The following is a 13073-nucleotide window of genomic DNA, read 5'->3' as shown; positions in this document are numbered from 1 at the left end:
AGTTTAACCCTCCCACTGGGAAAATACTAAGTTCAGACCCAATGGCCCTTGCCCACTCTTATTTTATCTAGTGGTTAACAGATGTTTTGGTTGTTAGTTTGTGATAGCTGCTTATATCTTTACTGGAGACCTACTGCTCCATGAAGTTCTCTACTGACAAAGTAAGCTGATCAGTCTGGACATCTCTGGGGAGGGGAAAGGGTTGTAGAGAGAAAAAAGAGAATACTCAGTACCAACAAAAATAAAATTAAATAGACAGGTGCAGTAATTGTGCATAAATATATCCACTGGGGTATTTAGTTCAAGAAGCAAATGTTAAATGGGTCCCTTCAGTGCTGACTTTGTAACTCAGACCCATTCCAGGCCATGCTCCAACTTTCAGAACTGTTATTTATTTTTTTTAAATACAAGCAACATTTTTGTTTCGGATATCAGATAATTGTAAAGCACCTTCCACTGGAACAATGAGAGAACATTATGACAGTACCATGGAGAGAAAGTATAAATATAAATCAATATCATGTATCATAAATTACTTTTTGTTATAATACAAGTAAAGGACAGCCTCTGAAAGTGGACTTGCTTGCGCGGTGAAGGATTACAGGAATCATTATTGTTGTAATCAAAACCTTTAAAACAAACTTCTTTGAAGTAGAAAGACAGATTTTAGTGCTTTGATTACTATTCTACAAAACACCGTTAAATCAGCTCCATTTCTTAAAGCATCTAGTAATTCATTACCCAAAATATGTTGCGGTTGTCATTTGTGAATTTGGAGTCATATAACTGTTCAGTTAAATGAACTATGGTTAAGAAATGAATGGACTTTGTTATGGACTTTGTTATGAATGGAATAGTTATGGACTTTGCAAATCAAATTCTCAAATCTATACTTTGCTTTTCTTGAATTTTAAATGTGTTTACAACAGGCACATCACCACCCCTCACTGGCTTGTCATGCTCAATTTTACAAGGACAAGCAAACAACCAGCTGTGTCAGTTATCTGCCAATTACAGCTGTGGCTGTTCCCGCCCTGGGTGTGCTGGAAATGAAACTGCTGGGTAGGAAAGCACTTTCTAGGCCATATGTTCGCTGTTTGTGGCCATAAAGAGCCACGTGGCCCCTAGTGCAAAGTGATTTGGGCTATATTGGAATCATCAGAAAATACAACCAATATCTGCAATTCTACAGGAGTTAACTTGTGTTCATTTTTGTGGGGTGTTAAATGACTCAGATGTAGAACTAAGAGCCCATGTCTCAAACTCTGAGTTACAGTCATAATGAGGATTATTCAATTATAACATCTTTTCTTTCCAAATATCTCAGAGCCCCACCTTCAGATGGGGCTTCAGATGGGGACTTTTAACATTCCAAGGAAAGCATTACTAGAATCAACTTACAGAAAAAAAAATGAACTTTTTGGCCAACCCAGTATCTTGGCTGCCATATATCTTAGACTTAATTCTCTAGAAAATAAGAAGATGGCATGTAAGGGTATGGAACCTACATAATTTTGACTCTCTTAATTAATGTGGAAGTTGCAGCTAATCTTTCATTATCCTGAGAAAGGCCTCGTGTTCTCAGGGAACAATAAATATTCCCACGAGACACTGGAACATTCTTTAACATATTCTGCTGTACATGTTTTGGCCCTTCATTATATATTCCCTTAGGTCAGTGATTTTCAACTGGTGTGCCACAAGAATTTTTAAAATATCAAACACCTGACTACTTAGTCAGGGGTGCTGACCTCTTTTCTCTTAGATTGCCAAATAAAAAAATGAAAACAGCCAAAACAATAGCTGTCCAGTGTGCATGAATCAAAATTGTACCTATTTTTGGGGGGATCAGATTAGCAAAAAATATAACATATTTTTGGTGTGTTGTAGAATTTTAGTAATTAGTTTATGTGTGCTATGTGATTAAAAAAAGTTTGAAATTTGCTGCCTTAGATTGTTTGTCATTGCTTCTTATGTGCTCATCTTATTAACCCTATCAGCCTTTCTTTATTGATACCAGAAGCAGCAATTCTGCCTGCACCACACAGTCCTGAGTATCCAGTAGGGTTGTTTTTTTTTTCATTGCTTAACTGCCTGGGATAGAAAGCATGAAAAAGGAAGCCAAAATCATTTTATTGATGTCTGTGAATCCTTCCTATCACATCTGGTTTTAATCCTTTGCTTTTCTCTAAAATGAACGTACGAGACTCTACATAACTGCAAAGTCCTCCTGCTCCTGTATATGTTTCTACCAATCATAGCAACACACATAATTACTTTGAAATATGTTGATAAATCCCCTGTTGACTGCTGAACCCCAAAGGAAAACACCAATACATTTGAAATGATCAAACCAACAGAATTCCTGATGTAAAAGCAACTTATTTTAGTTTCCTTTGTGAATAATGTATCAAAGGTCTAAGGAGCTATTCATATAATTATCAGCATTTTACAAGAATCCTCTGCTCTCTTGAGAGTCTAATGAAACAGCCATGTCCAAAAGATGGGAAAAAATAGAGATCAATGTCCCCAAAGATAACCAAGCAGAAACTTTGATTTGTGATTTATATTTAAATATATATGGTCACCCTGTTTGAATATTAAAAGTATAATTTCTGCCCTTGTTATAGTTTGAGTCCCAGGCTATACTGTATTGGGTTGGGAGGCAGAAGTAAATAGATATTCCTTAAAAAGTTTAGAAGATGACAAGTTATTTTCCCTCTGTATTCAGACCTACAGTTGAGGACAAAGTGAGCTGCATGGTCTTACTGAGGTCAAGACTTTCAAAGGAGTTATCTTGGGTCTGTTGCCTGACCTTCGTCCTCACCCATCCATCCCTTCCTCACTGCTCTGCTGTCCAGTTCCTTCCCCAACACTCTACATACACCTCTCTCAAAGATCACTACTGATATTCTTATTTCTATTTAAATATAGTAACTGACCCACTGTCAAATGTAAGGCCCTTTCCCTTTCTTTACTTCCCCTATTTTTGGGATTCTTAACATTAGATCCTACCCTCTTATTGAAACTCTCTTCCCCTTGGTCTGCAATTCAGTTCATTACCCTTCAAAATATATCCCAAATGTGTCCATATTTCATACCACCTCCACTGCTACCAACTGAGGACAAGCTACTATGAATTCCTACCCAATCATTCAGTTTCTACTCTGGTCATTCAGTCTACACCAGAAACAGAAATCAGGGAGACCTTATAAAAGTTTGAAACAAGATCTCACCACTGCCACTCCATAAATGCTCCAACAGCTTCCCACCACATTTAGAATAGAATCCCAACTCCCTGCCATGGACTACAAGGCCCTACAGTATCTACCACTTCCCACCTCTCCAACCTCATTGCCCACCACTTGCTGCTGTAGACACGCTGGTGTGAATGCACCAAGTTTTCCCTCATGTCAGGGCTCTGCCTTTGTGCTCTACTGCCAGGTCTGTGCATGGCTGGTGTTCTCATTTCATCCCAGTGTCATCTGCTTGGAAAGGTCTTCCCTGACCCTGCAGCTAAAGTTGCACCTCCTGTTACTCTTTTTACCCAGCTTTATTTTTCCTCATTGCACTTACCATTATTTGGCATTTTAGTATGTGAGTGTGTGTTCAGTTACTGTCTGTTTCTCCACTAAAGTGTTAGCCCCATGAGGGTAGGACTTTTGAAGCTTCCTTATCACTGGAGTAATGCCTCTCATTTAATGGATACTCAGTACAACCATTGAATGAGTGATTCTCTGTCTTTGCCGATAAGAATTCCATGTTATCAATACTGGATCCACAGAATCAGAACTAATTTCTGGGATCTTAAAACTGCTTCCTGGCCTCTGCTATTCATGCATCAAAACAGTCTTAACTACAATGTCAACAAAAGTTTGAATAACAAGTGAGTAAGTAGCATTGTTCACAAGTATTTCAGGGGTAGGTTATAAATGACAGAAATTTAATTCTCACATTTCTGGAGGCTGGGGAGTCCAGATTGATGCACTAGCATGGGTGAGTGAGAGCTAGTGCCTTTGGCTATCTCCTTACACAGTGGAAAGGGCAAAGGAGTTCTGCTGTGAGGGCTCTTTTTTATAAAAGCACAAATTCCATTCATGAGAGCTCCACCTCATGACCTAAGCACCCTTCAGAGGTACCACCTGATAATACCATCAAGTCAGACATTAGAATTTCAACCTATAATTTTTTGGGGGGGAGGGACACGAACATTCAGAACATAGCAATCAGTATTTTAAAGAAATGCTTAATTAGAGGACTTCCGGCCAAGGTGGAGGCATAGGTAGACATACTGTGCCTCCTTGCACAACCAAAATAAGGTCAGTAACAATTTAGAAACAAGATAACAACCAGATCTGATAGAAAATTGAACTGTATGAAAGTCAGACAACCAAGGAGTTAAAATATGCACATCCATTCAGACTGGTAGGAGGGGCGGAGTCAGGCAGCTGGGCGGAGAGGGGTCGAGCTGCAGCACTGGACGCAAAACACACCTTGGGCATGTAAGGCACCCCAAGTGCAAGACTGCAGTGGGCGGACCTAGCAAGGTGGCGACTGTGAAGTGAGGCGCTGACTATAAGGTGCTTGGCTGTCCAGTCCACATTTGAGTGCAGATAAACCAGGCAAAACCAGACAGTGAGACAGACCCTGCAATCCAGGGTCCCAGTGCTAGGAAACAGAACCTTGGGACACTGATTGAAAACACCTGTGTGGGTTGAGGTGCAGGGAGAGATTCCCAGCCTCACAGGAGAGTGTGTTGGAGAGACCCACAGGGTTCTAGAATGTACACAAACCCACCCACACAGGAATTAGCACCAGAAAGTCCCAGTTAGCTTGGGGGAAGTGGCGGAAGGGACTGAAATCCCACGGAGAAAGGGTCAAGCGCCATTGTTCCCTCTCAGACCCCGCCCCCACATACAGCATCACAACCCAGCTACTGGGTTGCCCCACCCTGGTGAACACCTAAGGCTCCGACCATCACTATGCAACAGGTGCTACCAGACCAAAAAAAAAAAAGTTCAAATGGAAGTACAAATCAAAGCCTCAGAGCCAATACTTTTAAGTGACTAAGAGATAGCCAACCTATCAGATGCACAGTTCAAAGCACTGGTGATCAGAATGCTCACAGAACTGGTTGAATTTGGTGGCAAATTAGATGAAAAAATGAAGGCTACAATAAGAGAAATGAGGGAAAATGCACAGGGAACCAATAGTCATGGGAAGGAAACTGGGACTCAAATCAATAGAGTGGACCAGAAGGAAGAAAGAAACAACCAAACAGAAAAGAATAAAGAACCAAGAATTGAAAAAAATGAGGAGGGGCTTAGGCACCTCCAAGACATCTTTAAACATTCCAACATCCAAATTATAGGGGTGCCAGAAGGGGAAGAGGAAGAGCAACAAGTGGAAAAGTTATTTGAGCAAATAAAGAACTTCCCCAATCTAGCAAAGGAAATAGACTTCCAAGAAGTCCAGGAAGCTCAGAGAGTCCCAAAGAAGATGGACCCAAGAAGGAACACACCAAGGCACATCATAATTGCATCAGCCAAGATAAAAATGAATCCTAGAAGCAGCAAGAGATAAGGGGACAGTAACCTACAAAGGAGTTCCCATCAGATTGTCAGCTGATTTCTCAAAAGAGACCTTGCAGGCAAGAAGGGGCTGGAAAGAAATATTCCAAGTCATGAAAGGCAAGGACCTACATCCCAGATTGCTCTACCCAGCAAAGCTTTCATTGAGAATGGAAGGGCAGATAAAGTGCTTCTCAGATAAGGTCAAGCAGAAGGAGTTCATCATCAACAAGCCCTTATTTTATGAAATGTTAAAGGGACTTATCTAAGAAAAAGAAGATAAAAAAACATGTACAGTAAAATGACAGCAAACTCACAATTATTAATAACCACACCTAAAACAAAAACAAACTAAGCAATCAACTAGAACAGGAACAGAACCACAGAAATGGAGATCACATGGAGGGTTAGCAACAGGAGAGTGGGAGGAGGAGAGGGGAGGAAAAGGTACAGAGAATAAATAGCACAGATGGTAGGTAGAAAATAGACAGGAGGAGGGCAAGTATAGTATGGGAAATATAGAAGCTAAAGAACTTATGACACATGGACATGAACTAAAGGGGGGAATGTGGGTGGGAAAGGGTGTGCAGGGTTGAGGGGAGTGAAGGGGGAAATGGGACAACTGTAATAGCATAGTCAATAAAATATATTTAAAAAAGAAATGCTTAATTAATTAATATGACTAAGGGATTTGTCACATTTTTCAAGATGACACTGGTCATTATTTACTTATATGGACAAGATATAATGCCCTTAAGTAGCTAATAAAGTTGTCATTTGTAACTAGAGAACTGGGTACTGCTGGGACATGTTCAACCAGAAGTCTCCTTTTTCTGGTCCACCTCTATATTTGTAAGGCATTGCTGCATCTGCCTGTGGACATTTTAATGGAATCACAAATCCTAAATGAAACTCTTCCATGGATATATCTATTTGTTTGGCTTGTGGCCCTTAGTTTGGAAAACCACCTCTTCCCCACTTCATATGGTTTTCCTACCCACTGAGATGGAATTTCTGCTGGTGATACCTGGTAGTCTAAATTTTCAAAGCACCTGAGATAATTGTTATGCACAATATAAGTTAAAAAAAAACCTCTAATTGAAGGGGTAAGAATAGGACTCAAATGGCATCAATACAAATCTTTTCTTGGATTGATATGTAGGCTCTGAGAGAAAGATTCTCTCTTTTTACTAGGGTTGTAAAGGAGAGAAGTATTAATCTGGGTCTTCCAGAAGCCCTTTTCTCCACACACTGGACAGCCTCCATACCTGCAGGATAAAGCCAAGGAGAAACAAGCACAGTCAAGAGAAGTTAAAGACAGAGATCTGGGAGCAATTACTCTGAAATAGTCTCTGTAGTCTGATTCCTTAAGCTGTACTTTAGGTCTTGTGAATGACCTCAGTAGTCTTCTCTGTTACATGAGCCAACACTTTCTCCTTTTGCTTAAATTCATTGACTTGGGTTTTTCTTACTTCCCAAAGTATCCTCAATACCCTAGAGTAAAATAAAGTCCATGAAAATTATAAATTCAGGAGGCTTTGGAAGACTCTGAATATTTATCATATATGTTTATACTAGGGCTGTTTGCCCTTAGACTTCCAATGCCTGGTTGATATCAATATGTTGCACTGCAAGTGGAATAAGTGCATATAAAATTGGTGACATGAGCAGTTTGGAAAGGGGAAGAATTGCTGCTTGTGGGACAATTTGAATGTAGTGAGATTTGGAGCTAAAACAGTGAGCAGCATATTGAGATTTAAAATGTGTGATACACATTAAGGAACTCAACTCTTGAGTGGGAAACAAACACACCCACCACTACTTCAAGGGGAACTGTTACTCCAACACAAACTGAAGGAGTTGTTAAATCAGCACCACCTTCTCATATTTCTGCAATAATGCATATGGGCACAACATATCCTGCTTCTGCAGGAAGCCAACATTACAACAGAAATGCAAGATGTATATAATTTGCAGTGGCTTGAAGTACTGCAAACCAAACCAGGAAAAATGAATAAAAACCTTTTCTTTTTTTAGAGCAAACTGCTGAGAATGTAAAAGAACAATTAAGGTTAAGATGAATAGGACTGCAAGAGTATTTAATAAGGGGGTTTAAACCTTACAAATTTTGGAAGAAATCTGAAGGACTGTAGGCCAAATACAACTCAGAATTAAAACAGCCTTATTATCCTTGGTCTTTATGCAAAGTAGTGTTGTAAATAGTTTTCCAAAATTAAAACATATGTTTTTCTTGTGGATAAGATTTTTAAGACTATTTTGGAAAAAGTTCTCACCCAACAATATGTTCACTGATTTTAGAGAGAGAGAAAGGGGGAGAGAGAGAGAGAGAGAGAGAGAGAGAGAGAGAGAGAGAGAGAGAGAGAGAGAGGGAGGGAGAGAGAGAGAGAGAGACATTGATTGGTTTTCTCCTATCAGGAGATTTCACCCCAGCAGGAGATCAACCTGCAATCTAGGTATATACCCTGGCTGGAAATCAAATTTGCAGACTTTTAGTGTACAGGATGAATGTTCCAACCAACTGAGCTACCTGGCCAGGGAATATTTTTAAGACTCTTGACCAATACCATAAGTTCTATCAGGGGTGGTTGATTTAGTTTAATTCACTCAATACATACTAACAAGTACTGGGTTAGGCCTGAGGATATAGGATGGACACCTAGTTTGCTCTGTAGATGCACCAGGCTGGGTAGAAGACATAGATCTATAAGCAGATCATTTCACTGACATCAGGAGAAGAAGGGCTACTTGCTGGCCTCCCATAAAATCAGTAAGTAAACTGATTTCCTATGAGGTACAGGCTATGAGCTTTAGCTTCTGTAGATCAAGATCTCCTTTACACTGGGTCTTTTGCTTAGCCTTCCTTAGTGGTCTTCCTGTGATCTTGACTCTGTGTCAGTGTGGGCCATGCCTCAGTCTAATTTCTACCCATGTTTGGTATATATTATATTCTTCACTTTCTTTGCCACAATTTCTTCTTCTTCTATGATCTTATTTGCTTATTTAACTCCTGTCCTCATATTATTTACCTGTACTATATTCTGTGACTAGATTTCTACATATGTATCTATCACTGTTATTTAATGCAACAGAAATATAATACTGCTACAAAAGCAGTCCTGTTAAATTCATCAAGGTTTTAACATGTTAATTGGTAGAAAAAGTTCCTAAACACCTGATCCTAGATTGACTGACTACATCAGAACTATTTAAAGGAAATTTAAAGTCATTGATTTCTGAGTTGGGTTTTGGGGAATCCACTTAATAAGTTTGGGATGAGTACCATGAATCTGAATGTTTTAAACTCTCCACAGCAGTATAGCCAGATTGCAGGATTACCACTTCACAGGCTCTGTTACTGTATTACCAAACAAGAATAAAGACAGCAAGTCCCCCCTTGGACTTTTGTTGTAAGTATTCACTGATGGGTGATAATCTATTTCCATGTTGGAGGGCATACCAATGTGGCACACAGCTAAGAGGCTACATGTATATTAAACATTCATTATAATGGATTTTTAATGGGGAAAATAGAAAATATACCTGGACTATAGACTAGCGCATAGAAAGGGGAAAAATGAGAGGCAGCATCAGCTTTGGTTAATGGGTCATGAGGTAAGTTATACTATATACATTTGACATTGTTAACACATACAATACAGATGTAAAGAAAATGAATTTTTATTATAACTAACTTTTTATCCCTAGTTTTAAAAATGTCTTATTGCATTATAAAAGAATTGGAAAACACCATTTATTTTCCAGTTTTATTGAAAAATAATTAACATACACTACTGCATAAGTTTAAGTGTACAACATGATGGTTTGATTTACATATATTGTGAAATGTTTACCACAATAGGTTTAGTTAATGTCCATCATCACATATAGATACAATAAAACAAACAAAAAAAAGTTCTCCCTGTGAGAACTCTTAGGATCTACTCTCTTAATAACTTTCCTATATATCATATGTCAGTGTTAGCTGTAATCATCATGTTATACATTACATCCCTGGTATTTGTTTTCTGATAAATTAAAGTTTGTCCCTTTTGACCAACTTCCTCCAATTCCCCCTCCCTCCACCTCCTGCCTCTGGTAACCACAATTCTGATTTCTTTTTCTATGTATTTGGTGAGTGTGTATATATTTTTAGATTAGGTTCCACATATAAGTGAGATCACACAGTATTTGTATTTCTCTGGCTGACTTCACTTAGCATAATGTCTTCAAGTTCTACCCATGTTGTTACAAATGGTAAGATTTCCTTGTTTTTTTTTAAATGGTTGAATAATATTTTGCTGTATATATGTACCACAACTTCTTTAACCATTCAGCCATCACTAGATGCTTAGGTTGGAAAAACACTATTTTTTTTTTAGATTCTCCAGTATATGTGTCTTTTATATAGTCCAGAGACAAATTTTCTACATAAGATCATTAGATTTACAAATAATGTATTTACATAAAGGGTCTATAGCAGTGCCTGGCACATGGTAGGGGCTCAGGAATAGTAGGTTATTATTGCTCAGGAAGGTGCTGTTAAACAGGATTAATTTGGGAAGCATACTTTGTATAAAGTTGTGAATTAACAATTAGAAAAACTAAGCTTATATGTGTGTGTATAGATATATATGTATATGTATATATGTATGTATATGTACATATATGTATAAATATATACTTTGCAGATGACCCTGTCCTGCCCCTCTCCCCTCAAACTCCTCAAACTCACTACTTTAAGGAGCTGGTTTAATACTTATTTCCCAAAGACTCAGTGAGCATTTTCCTGTTGCTTGGAACCATTTTCTCTCCATTTTTGTCAGTCTTACCCTGGTTTCAAGGCCCCATTAAGTCTTGCATCATGCCATGAACCTCCTCCTATGGGTCTAGCTCCAAATGAAATCCCCTTCCGCTTCACATACACTGTACAACAGGACAAATGATAATAAAGACTTATCTGTACTGCATTTAATTTTTTAAAGACCAAATCCCTTTATTCAGCTCAATTTTAGGTTTCTTGAGGCTGGGACCTATCTTACGTTACATAAAATTCTTTATACTTGGCACTCACTAATTTATTTTTTCAGTGAGCTGATATTTAACATTCAGCAAGACCTCGACAATTGCAGGAAGTCTAGATAAACTAGCAGGATGAATTCCACTACTGCCAAGAACAGACACATTTAAAATTTATAATTTTTTATTTGTAAAAATGATGCTCCTGACAATCCCTCAATACAGTTGTTTTCCCAGAAGCACATGGAGGCCTCTGTGCACCGCTGGCTTGTCTCATCTGTACTAATTATTATCCTTGGCTCTGAGGTAACAAAATTAAAAGTCAACAGTCATTAAAGCCATGACTTTGGCCTGTTTTTTGTAACAGAAAACAAACAAACAAACAAAGGTGTTTTCTTGACACACAGCTCTGTTGGATGAGGACTGATTCGGTGCAATGTGAAAAAACCCCAAGAATACAAATGATTGGCTTCTTTTTGAAGGTGTTTGTTTCCCTCCTCTACTCCTGAACTAGTTTCAATCATATTTTGGATATATATACACATATATCATAACACTGTAGCAGGCAATGCCAGAAATTTCATGAAAACATAAAAAGCAACACATATCTAGTGAGTTTAATTTCTCAATCATGAGTTTAACCTAAATTCTATTTGACCCCCAAAGTTGGCAATGCTTTCTGCCTCCCTCCAGTTGTGCTTTCCTGATGGCCCTGTATTACCTGTAATCCAAAGCCTAGCCAATCTCAAAACACCCATGTGACTTCTAAGAATTTTCTTTCTCTCTTGCCTTAAATGTCTTTGTTCATGGCTGAAAATTCTCTCTAACATCATTCTTATAGGTAACATTATTATTTCCAGGAATCCTTGTATAACACAAATGTCTTTGGGGAAGAGTATGTGATTAGCAGTCACCCATACCAAAATGAGCTGAATTAAGACATTTTTACTCATATATTCTAGCCCCTCAAATTTTAAAAAACTATGTACCTCTTTACAAAATTTTCAAGTTAATATTTGAATTTTTTTATTGTGAAATTCAACAGTTATAAAGAATGCCAATATTCTAAAACAAAACTTTTACCACTCTTTTAAACATATCTAGTGAAATTTAAATACCATAGAGAATGAATACCTATTATCATTCATTAAAAAAACAGTCCCAAGCTCTTCTTAGTCGAAATAATTATACCATTCATTTGTTCCTCTAACTTGTATTTGCCATCTACTTCCTTTATTAATTATCATTCAAACATGACCTATTCTCACCCTAAAACTTTTTACTGATTACTCTATCAAAATTCTCCAGAACACACAAACAAAATATATATAAATTAGAATGTTTTAAAAATCTCCTTTTAATAAAAGGCTGTAAATTTTTTAAATTTTTCTTCTGAATAAAAAACTTAATTATTAGTAACATATAAATATTATTAGTTTTTACTTATTATTATAACTAATCAAAAAACATATGTAGATGATAAATTTTGATAAACTATCAAAGTAAATGTTACTGGAAATTCATCTCTGGATGGTTTTTTGTTACTCTCATTGCTAATCCAATTCATATATTCCTAGATTGGTACTTATTATTAGGATGAAACAGAGCTCATCATCAACATGATTGCTATTTCTCATTTACATAGACTATGTTGTGAAATGCTGCTTTCATAAATGAGTAGATGGGATTGTATTGTAATAATGCCAACCAAGTATTTGAACAGATTTTGAGTTATATTCCCAAATCACAGAGGGATCACTAATGAAAAACTACTTAGTAATTTAATTAATAAAAAATTTTAATTTAAAATTACTTTGTCAAAGAAATTTAATTAAATCTAATGTCAATAATTATTAAAATTAATCTTAATGTTTAGATCTTTAATTAATTTTAAAAACTGAAGTATAATTGACATATGACATTAATTTCAGTGTAAAACATAATAATTTGATATTCATATATACTGCAAAATAATCACTACAAAAATAAGTCTAGTTAATATCCATTACCATATATAATTACCAATTTGTTTTCTTGTGATGAGAACTTTCAAGATCTACTCTCTTACCAACTTTCAAACATGCAATGCAGTATAATTAACTGTATTCACTATTCATTCTGTACATTACATCCCCAGGCCTTATTTGATAACTGAAGTGGGTACATTTGAGTCCTTTCATTGATTTGCCCACCCCCTAACTCCCAGCACTAACAACTTTGGAAAACAGAAACCTGTCTTGCAAAAACAGTTGACACTCATTCATTAGCAGCATTAACTTTACCATGTTCTGGGAATCATACCAAAAAAAATTTTACCAAGATTTTTTCAAATAACTATTTATTAGACTTGTCTCTATTTCACTTAAAGGCATCTTCTTTAACTGAATATGCTCCTAAATGATTGGAGAATTAAAAACATTGTTAATTTAAATACTAACTTTCCAATACAAAATTTTTTATAACAAC

General features: G+C 37.0%; 1 protein-coding gene across 2 annotated transcripts in view; it reads right to left on the bottom strand.

Moving 5' to 3' along the window:
• LHFPL3 (LHFPL tetraspan subfamily member 3) overlaps positions 1 to 13073 on the bottom strand; it is a 621367-nt gene that overhangs the window by 423363 nt on the left and 184931 nt on the right. The gene's annotated exons all lie outside the window — the stretch shown is intronic.

Source organism: Phyllostomus hastatus, unplaced genomic scaffold (genome assembly GCF_019186645.2).
Source record: "Phyllostomus hastatus isolate PE091 unplaced genomic scaffold, TTU_PhHast_1.1 phas_scaffold_78, whole genome shotgun sequence".
In the NCBI taxonomy this organism is placed as follows: domain Eukaryota; kingdom Metazoa; phylum Chordata; class Mammalia; order Chiroptera; family Phyllostomidae; genus Phyllostomus; species Phyllostomus hastatus.
This window is presented reverse-complemented; position numbering and strand designations above follow the sequence as displayed.